Source organism: Cricetulus griseus, chromosome 6 (genome assembly GCF_003668045.3).
Source record: "Cricetulus griseus strain 17A/GY chromosome 6, alternate assembly CriGri-PICRH-1.0, whole genome shotgun sequence".
Taxonomy (NCBI): Eukaryota; Metazoa; Chordata; class Mammalia; order Rodentia; family Cricetidae; genus Cricetulus; species Cricetulus griseus.
Genome location: NC_048599.1, coordinates 71129214 through 71139351, shown reverse-complemented (window position 1 = coordinate 71139351; position 10138 = coordinate 71129214).

The window sequence follows — 10138 nt, the reverse complement described above, 5'->3', positions numbered from 1 at the left end:
CCTGTTTCCTTAGTACTATAATTATAACCAATTTGCCACCTCTAATAAGGGAACTTTTCTTTCATAAAATATTAACTAAGTATAATATCAAAGTAATATCTTAGGACTGAGAAAGTTTCTCCATTAAAAAGTCAACTGGTGAGCACAGTGAGCATCTTTAGGGTGAAGTGGTGGCCAAACATCCTCTCTGAACGTGGTCACTCAGCCTTGAATTAAACAGCACATTTCTCCTCTCCAGGTGATTCCCAGGCTAAGTGCTTCTCCCCATAAACATGTTAATTTGCTATACTCATTTCTCTTCTCTCTGAATGCTTCTCAACTGAACGCACTGCAGTTGTCCAAGCAGTTTTACTGTAATAATGGTGGCTCTGGAGAAAAAAAAAAAAGAAAACTGTCAAGGAGGAAAAAACTCAAATTTAAGTTAGGGACATAGTTTGCAAATCCCCAACCTCTTTGGACTGTGGGACTGCTTGTGCCAAGTGATGGTCTGTGTGTGAGTTGGAGGACCCCAGCGTGAGTGGTGTCTCTATGGGAAATACATTTGAGGCTGCCCAGAGTCCCAGTTCAGATTCTACAGCAGGTAGCAAGTGATGATGATGATGATGATGATGATGATGATGATGATAATGATGATGATGATGATGATGATAATGTTCTTCCTCTTCCCTCCCCTCCTCTACTTCCCCTGCCTTCTTTTTCATCTTTTGATCCTCCTTCTCCTCTCCCTCCTGTTCTTCCTCCTCCTGTTTTCTTCCTTGTCCTTACTTACATTTTTTTCTTCTATGTTACATCCTTACATAAAATTTTGTGTATTTTTTGCTGTGTTTCTTCTTACTATTGATGCTTGAAAACTTGCTTAATGATGCTGATCCCACCATGCATCTTGGTTACTATCTTTTCCTGTCTGGATGCAGCGACCATGTCTAACCTACCCTAAAGAATTTGGTTTTCCAAGAAAATGAGGCAATCCAGAGTAGAGAAAGTAGATGTTTATCTCATGGCCTTATTTCAAACTTGATTCCATTTCTGACTGACTCAAGTTAAAAAGAGAGAGGGAGGGAAGCACCAAGATAAGGAAACACCAACAAAGCCTCCAAAGGGTTCTGCATTTGAAACACTCATTAGCAGCTTTGTGTAGGAAATCCATAGTTGGTCTTTTGGAAATTGCCCAAGGCTACATGCTTGTGCACCTATTCTTTTGTTGATTAGCACCTCCTAAATAGCCCATCAAACTCTATTGATCTTAGTCAGCAAAATCCTTTTGGTTTTCAAGATCTTAGCAATCTCCATAGTGTTCAGGAAGGTTTCAAGGGAGGTAAGGACCTGAGAACACAGGTTTTATTAGCTATAGTCTGAACACTTAGCTATAGTTTGAACACACAGCCATAGTCTAAACACAGCTATAGTCTGAACACAGCTACAGTCTGAAGATGGAAGTGAATCTTTGGCCCTTGGCTCCCTTCAAGGATGTCTAGATTTTGCTTTATATTAGCACACAACAGATTTTCTGAGCAAATCAATCAATGAATTCTTAAGTTGAATCAAATATTCACCTATAAATATTGTAATGGTTTCAGTGTTATAACAGGATCAAGTATTTAAATATACGTTACATACTGAATTATTATATGGATTATATTCCTTTTCATTATCACATATAAGACCAGTGTTTTTATGGTGTATGTATGTAAGTACAGCAAAGGAAAATAATTGAAAGGGTTACAAAGAAATATACTTTATAGAAGTGATTCTGGAAGATGACATTCTCTGGGGAATTTCATGTTAGTTGGAGAAAACTTTAGTTGTGAACTCTTTAAACAGCCAGTGCTACAGACTAATCTAGGAAATACAGAATCATCTCTCAGCTTAGCTAAACCTCCAAGCATGATGACATATTTGACTTCATGTCATTTTTTAAAAGAAATTAAATGCCATGAATAATTTTTCTGTGCCATGTTTCTATCACCTTTGAATTTTATACAATAAAAGTATTTATGATTACTTAAAAGCTAATAACAATTTTAAAGTTACTATTATCCAAGCCAAACTGAAGGTGACAGGCCTTTATTCCCTTTTATTTCTGCACTCTGTTATCAACAAGAAGGAGGTGATCCTGCCTCCCCTCCCATCTTCAGTGGATTCCCGACTGTCTGACCATTGGGTTGTCAGAAATGAGACTGAAGAAACCCAATGTCAACTTAGACGCTGGTGGGTTGGGCAAACCACATGTTCCTATTTATCCCTGTCAGCCACAGGCCCCATTAACTATTTTTAATGAATCACCACTGCTTTTACTTTTGCCATCAGCCATGACCTTCACCATCTAGAAACACATGGTCTCTCATAAACGATAGCCTGCGACATATAAACTCGAGAAGGATTCTATCACAGCTCAAACTACAATATCTATCACTAAAACAAACGGCTCATTCTAGCTGAAGAGACACTCGTATATATCACGGAACCAACCTTCCATATTTTGAAATTTACTGCCCCATGTTGGCTGATTTTTTTTAAGGGGGCCAGGCAACCTTGCTCACTTAATACTTTTGATAAACTTCTGCTGACAAGGAGTGTGATTAATGATAGTTAAAAGAATTGAATCAAGACTAGGAAAGACAGAGCCAAAAACTGCAGACTGCTGGGCTGATGGAAACTAACGTCTCTACAGAAATATATGATGGACCCTCCTTTTTTACCATGCCAAGTAATTACTTGCACAGGCCTGTTGTAATAATTCCTATTACAGCCAAAACGGAAAAGTCAGTAACTCACCGCCCTGGGACAAGGTGAAGGCAAGGCCAGAGTAGCATGGATCAATATTTCATTTACTCACTGAGGTTAGCTCCTATCCCTGTATCAAATTCTTTTACAGAAAGCCATGAAAGAAATGAGGTTTGCTGCAAAACACCAATACACAGGCCTTGCTTCCTTGGGGTGCTTATGAAAGGAGCAGAGCAACAAAGCCTTTCAGGAAAACAATATGCACTCAAGGTCACTCATTACTTGCTACTGTTGGAAAATAAAGTGCCATTAGCCTGATGTGGGAATGTACATCAATCAACTGCACACCACAAAAAGTATGTTTTCAACTTGGTGGTGCTGCTGGGAATGAATGAGCCATTTGAACATCGTCTACACAATTTGACAATTGTGAAAAAAATTTTCTCTTGACAGGGAGTCATTTGTTTAAAAAATAATAATCCCATTAACATTTATTTCTGATTGCCTCCTGCTCAAGAAAAAACAAGGATGATGGGGAGAGAGGAAAAGGTCATGATACAGTTTCTGGTCATCAGGAAGTTTCTAGTTTGGTACTTTTTCCTAAAGAAAATGGTGGCTACTCAACTGTAAAGCGCCCCATGAAACAACAGCAAATGAACTGCATCTCGTTTCTCAACAGGTTTCCCTTTAGAGAGCTGAAAAGGTATGTTTACTCAGCTTGAATTTTCTATGATACTTTCTAGGGAAAGGACTTGGTGTGAACTGAGTTTAGAATCTGGTTAGAAATTACTGAATAACTTGTCCGCCACACCAAATTTTTGTAGTGTTGACCCCAAATTAGACTTAGATAATGCTACATTCATGACATTCATAATGAATGAAAAACACAAATGCTTCTTTTCCTTCCCACAACCCCCATTCCATGTTATTGAAGACCCCAGTGCTGCACATCCCCTTAGTATTTGATGAGATGTGTAGGTGTGAAGGGCATTTTCCCTGTGCCACACACTTCCTTGAGGATGGTTCTGGAAATGTCACCTGCTTTCCCCCCATTTTTACCACTTTATTTTCTTTCCCTAGGGTTCGAGAGAAGAGTGTATTGCAGGGCTGATGGACTTGCTGAATATGAGCTACTGGCAGTCCTATCTGGTCACCTTGAAGGCTTCTCATAGTTTGCTTTCTGACTGAAATAACTCCAGCTCCCTTCCCTGGTGCTTCAAAGCCACTCTCCAGCAGCCCTGCCTATCTTCAGTGCCGTGAAATGAAGTTCAGATCAAGGGTGGGAAGTCCTTGACTGTCATACTGGTCTCAGATCCAGTCTTGTCTAAAGAAAGCAAAGGTCAGTCGGACCCAGCATCGATCCAGGTCAGCAGGATTTGCAGCCTGGCCAGTTGACAGTTTAGAAGTATTTTCATACATTCCGGGGCTGCAGATTTTCCTAAGATTTTTCACCCCTCCTCCACTCCACCCCTTAAAACTTGGACCCCAGGAGTATTTCAAGGGAAATTCAATCCATATGTGCCTGATTCGTGTTCACTTAACTCATTGACATGTTGTTTTCCAGGAGCTGATTGATGTACAAGGAGTCTCCTGACCTCTTTTCCTGAGCCTTGCAGCACTGCCTTTCTTTGAGCTGGAAAATTGCCTTTTACTTGGGGTAAGTAGCGCTTTTGAGAGTTGAAAGTTTGGAGCTCAGCTTGATCTACAGTTCTCAAATCTGCGTGGGATTCGAGGCTTGACAAATGTGGCCTCAATATATAAAACCCTTTCTTGCCTCATTTCTTCTTCTTTTTTTTTTTCATGTGTGACACCAGTAGCTAGAGAAGAAAGGACATAGAGGCCATGCTTACTTTCAGAGCATCCAAGCAGGTATCTTTGGAAGTTGTAGTATCGCTTGGATGGTTTAAGATGCTCGAGTCCATCTGTTCTCTTCAACCACCCTTCCTCTGCCTTGATTTCTTTCATGTGCTCCCAACCCGAAGAACTTCCTTTGTCAAGTTTTAAATGTGCAATAAAGACAGCAGCTGACTTTAAACCCTGCTTTGATTCTGCTGGGCAACATCTCAGCTTGGGTTAAGTTGCCTGGCAGAGTATTTCAGTAGACTCTCCTAATGCTGCCCCTTGGAATGCATCATAAATTATACCTCTGAATAGACAGATCATAGAGCCAAGCTACTTTCTCCATCACTTCTGCTGAGTGACGTGGCATCTGAGCAGGGCTGTGCTTAGGCCTTTGGTCAAGAATAGCTAGAATAACATCATGGGAAGATGTCTTAGCTCCTTTAATACACTAGATGGAAAGGCAGGATTGGAGCCCTCAAAAACCCAAGACAGCCTGCAACAGTTTGGGAGGCTGTCTCAACACTTGCTACTCCGTTAAATGCAAATTCTCTATTTGTGATACTCAATGTGCTCTGCTCATTTATATTTATGTATGCATTAGGGTTTTCTAGAGAAGCCAAAAGTCAATTTCAATTAAATATTCCTGTCTAATTCAGACATACTGAAGTTCTGCCAACTAAAAACATGTGCCATACAGACTGGCAAAGAGAAAGAAGGCAGTGGCTAATATGTACTGGACACTCATCATATGTCTGAAACCATTCTGAGTGCTTTGCAGACATGCTTGCATTAGTTCTTCACCATTTTTCTTCCTCGTGGCTGTTGCTACTTTTCTTACTTGTGATAATAGACAGCCAAGATTTTGAGTCAGTGTAAAAATGTCAGATTCTTGGAGCTCTCATAGGGCTGCTGCATCACACACTATGAGCCTGCATGCCCCCCTCCAAGATATATGGAGCATGTGCCAAAGCTAGAGGCCCACAGCATTGTGTGGCACCACAGAATGTGTACATGAGCTTCAGGAAGACTCTAGCACACCCACTCCGGTTATAAGCCATGGACTCAGAGGGTAACTGATGTGTGTAAGGTTAGACAAATGAGCCAGAACTCAAACTCAAACCTCCTGGAGCTGATGGCAGCGGTAACAGTACTCTCTGGTACCCTATACTTATGAACTAACTACACTGCCCAGGCCAGAGACTCCAATGACAGGAATTTCTGTGTATCATGGAGGGAAATTTCAAAGCAGACTTCACTTTCTTCATGTTATAGGCAAGGAATCAGCCACACAGGGTCTGCCATTGCCACAGTGAGAAGACCAGCTCACAGTGAGAAGACCTGCTGACAACCTGAGAAACCTCTCAACAGAAAGCTGCAGATGAAGGAAGTCTATGCAATGCCTTAGGCAGAGACAGTCTCATGTGCTTTTGAGTGTGACCTCTGACCTCCTTCATGTCTGGGGAATGACTTGGAGTGCTTTTTGCAGCCTCCCTTCTTCCAGCCACTCCACTGTCCTTCCTTCAAGCACAGGAAGCGGACTCCTTCTGTGATGGAGTAAACATTCCACTCGAGGTCAAGGCACTTGGACCTCTGCTATATGTAGTTCAAGTTCCAGCCAAAGGCTAGAATCAATACCACACATCACTGCCAACTGGACAAGAAGCCTCTTGTCTCCTTACCCCCTCTTGGAGATGCTATTTCTAATGCTTAGCAATTTCATTAAGTAAGACTCATTAGTCAGTGTCTCCTTAAGAGGTCTGCACTCCTTACAGCTATTTTTGGTGTCAGACAGACCTGATCTCTACACTGTTACCTAAGGAATGACATAGCACCTCAGGAGTGTCAGCATGTTTACAGTGACAGTGCCTGGGGATGAATGGTCCTCAATATTCAAAAGCTTTCTGCAACAAAAAAGAGATCAAAGGCATGGGGGTGGGGGGTATATCTCTGCTGAATGTATCAGCTACATGAATCTATAAGGATCAATGTTGAAGCTGTCCGGTAGATGTGTAGCTGGTCATAAAGTTATCTTTAGTGGAGAAGAAATGCTGCCATTCACAGACACATAAGTTGCTTCAAATGATGATGCGTATCTTCACTTCCCACAACTAAATCAAATAGACCTAAGGCAGGAAGACTGAAAGTTTAATTTTGATACCTTCCTTGTGTGTTAACAGAGCAGAGGACTTTCATCTGTTAAAGCATGGGTTTCAAGAGTAAATGGGGTTTATTTGTCCCTTCCAATTTCTCAGCAGGCTATTTGGGTTTTGTTTTTAATATCTGTGCTGCACAATATAAGTACTTAGATAATGTAAGAGCCCAGGAAGCCATTTCTGGTCTCAAGCTCATGGTTTAAAATAAACGATTGATTTCATCAGACTCATTAGGATACCCCAGCTATTACAGTCTGTGCAGGGATATTCTTTGAAGTATGGTGGATCATACAGGGAAACTGGAACCAACCAACCTATCCATCAACTAAGGATCTAGTAGACGCGCTACAGCAAACGTGTTATATAAACTGGGCAACTGGGGGGCTATTCATTGTGCAGCTTCATAAGGTGTCCCAGGTGAATGGTGACCCTGCAGTGATCACAATAACAGTGTTTTTAAAAGAATGAACTAAATTGAGAAAAATAGAGATAGATTTCTAAGACATACTGATCAGAGATGTTTTTAGAACAGTGCATGTCTATGTTATTATTTTAACTACTACACACTTGAAAATAATAATTAGTATATGTAAACTTGTGCCTGTATATGTACATACTTGCAAAAATCTCTGGAAATATTTAAAGTGTTTCCATGCTATCATTTGTGGGGAAGAACCAGGAGTGGGTAGCTATTAAAATACTTTTTACCATATAGGCAATGTTATAATTTTTAAAGAGAAAAATGAACAAAGTTTAGAAAAAAATTTTAAAGAATTTAAGCAAAGGTTCTAGAGTAGCCTAAATTCACATTTGTGGTTATTTTCCAAAGAAAGTTGGTAAGCATAGGATCATAGGAGCCATACATTACATTAGTATAAATTTACATCTTTGTTTCCTAGGCTAGGGCATCCCAGAAAGCAGGAACAGTTTCTATAGCATTTCTTTGCATCTTGCAAGTAAACATCATAGAAAACTGAGGGTTGATCTCACCAGTTTGCCAATTAGTTCATGTAACAAAGAGCAGTAAGTGTCTACTGGGTGCCTGGAGAATGACTTAGGGGTTACAACCAAGAGGGTTTACATTCTATGAGTAAAAGAATGTATAGACAGTAGAAGGAACCTTCCAGATAGCACAAAACCCATGCCAAAAGTATCCTCCAAATACGCAGTCTATTTTTCAGTTGCCTGACTTAGAAAGTCCACATCTCACCAGCCATTCCCAGAGCTTGCACAGTTTTTCTGTTTTGTGTTCATTTTGGTCCATTCTCTTCTTCTGAGGGTGGATATTCTTGGCATCAATAGTTGGAAGCCGGAAAGGGGTCTATTCCATTCTCTCCTGAGTCACATTCTCTTCCTGCAAATAAGATTGCTTAAAATGTCTGTCCTTTCACGCCATCCGAAATGCTGTGAAACTTACACTTGTCATGCTGGTAACCTCACATAACGATATTCCTTTTTAGTGTTACCAAATACTCTCTACATATTTTTATGTGGTCCCAAATACAAGTTTTCATTTGCTTCTAAAAGAAGAATTAGGGAAATACTCCAGGCACTATTTATTTAATAGATATGCAAATCAAGTCCCTGTGGTGCTAAGCATCCTTACACAGATGTAATAGTTAAGTGCTGCTAGCTGCAGAACTAGAACAAGGATCTTTTGAGTTCAAAGCTGAGACTCATCCATTACACTCTACTTACATACTTAATTCAACAATCCTATAGCTAAAAGTCATTTAATTGTATTATAAAAGTACATTTATTGGAAAGCAATACAACTCTAAACAAGACTTACAAAGTTGTAAATTTCCATGATTTCTCTAAGTTGAGTTGGTTTAAACATCTAAATTGGAGTTGTGTGTGCTGGGTTAGGATCCATGGCTTCTTGACACTCACCATTGAGATTTCAGTTCACGAAGGCAGCGAGGCCAACAGCGAAGACAGTTTCTTACAGCTTTCCCTGCACTCCTGTGCCCTCTATTTGATCGTCTGCCAGGGTGGTGAACACTGCCAAGTCAAACAGTGTGCAACATCTCTGTGAGGCTCCACTGGGAGCTGAGGAATTCCGTACTTGGAAAACAGGGCAGTGCAGGGCGGGGATAGAAACAGCAGGACTGTGGTCTTGGAAGAGTGTGGATGCAGACAGTGTTAATCTTATTCTTTTGGTGTTTCTGGTGTTAAACTGGTTTCTGAACAGCTCCTTCACCTTTCTGTGCTTTCTGGCTCGGTTATCTGCATTAGCATCAATTATTATGGACATCCTAAAACAAGAAAGGCTGGAAAGACCATCAGCTTTTGTGCCTTCTTCAGTAAAATTTAAATAAATAAATAAATAAATAAATAAATAAATAAATAAATAAATAAATAATAAATAATCTTTGAATGTGGGGAGGTACTGTGTGTACTGAGGCAAGCACGAGCAAATCTCATGTCCTGACTTTTGACCTGGTCTGAGGCAGTGTCTTTTGGTTGCCAGCCTAAATGGCCTGAGAGTCCCAGCTTCTAGGAATTCCCCTGTGCCTACCACCTATCTCTCCTTAGGAGGACCGAGGTCACAGATGCACACCACTGCCCACCAGCATCACCTGGGTTCTGAGGAGTCCCAATTCATGTCTTCATGCTTGTGTGGCAAAGGCTTACTGGGCCATCTCCCCTCTCTGTCCCTTAAGGAGAACACTGTGAGTGAGTGCCATGGGAACCAATGCCAGTTCCAGGAGCAACACTGTTTATCTAAGAAAATGTAAAGGCTTCTCATTACAGTCCCATCTCTAAGGGTCTCCTTTCCCTGGCTTCACTGCTAGACTAATTGTGTAATGTGTTAAATGTGTTGTTATATTTTTAAAAATTACTGAATGATTAGTCAGAGAAATTGTATTTGAGTTTTCTCTTCTAAGATGCTTCTTTTTCTCACTCTTTAAGCTACAAATATTCTTCTTGGCCTCACTCTGTAACCTAAGCCAGTGGTCTAAATCTCTTTCTGAAGAAAATTGGTAAGACCTGTGCAAATTTTGACAATGCTACAAGAGTATGAGCCTGGCTACTTATCAATGCAGATACACTTTTATGTAGTTATATAGTAACCCAAAGCCAACATATTTATAGATTTTGTCACTGGCACTTTGTCTTTTCCTTACACAAATATGTTTTATATCAGTGTTCTTTAGTGAGAATTTTCCATTTAAAAAGTGTTATGCTTCACCATAAACATCAAAAGAATGTTTTGTTTTTTTGAGACAGGGTTTCTCTGCATTGCTTTGGAGCCTGTCCTGGCACTCACTCCGAAGACCAGGCTGGCCTTGAACTCACAGAGATCCACCTGCCTCTGCCTCCGGAGTGCTAGGATTAAAGGCATGCTCCACCAACACCTGGCTCAAAAGAATATTTTTAAATGTCTTAAATCTTGTGTATTGGATGATATGTAC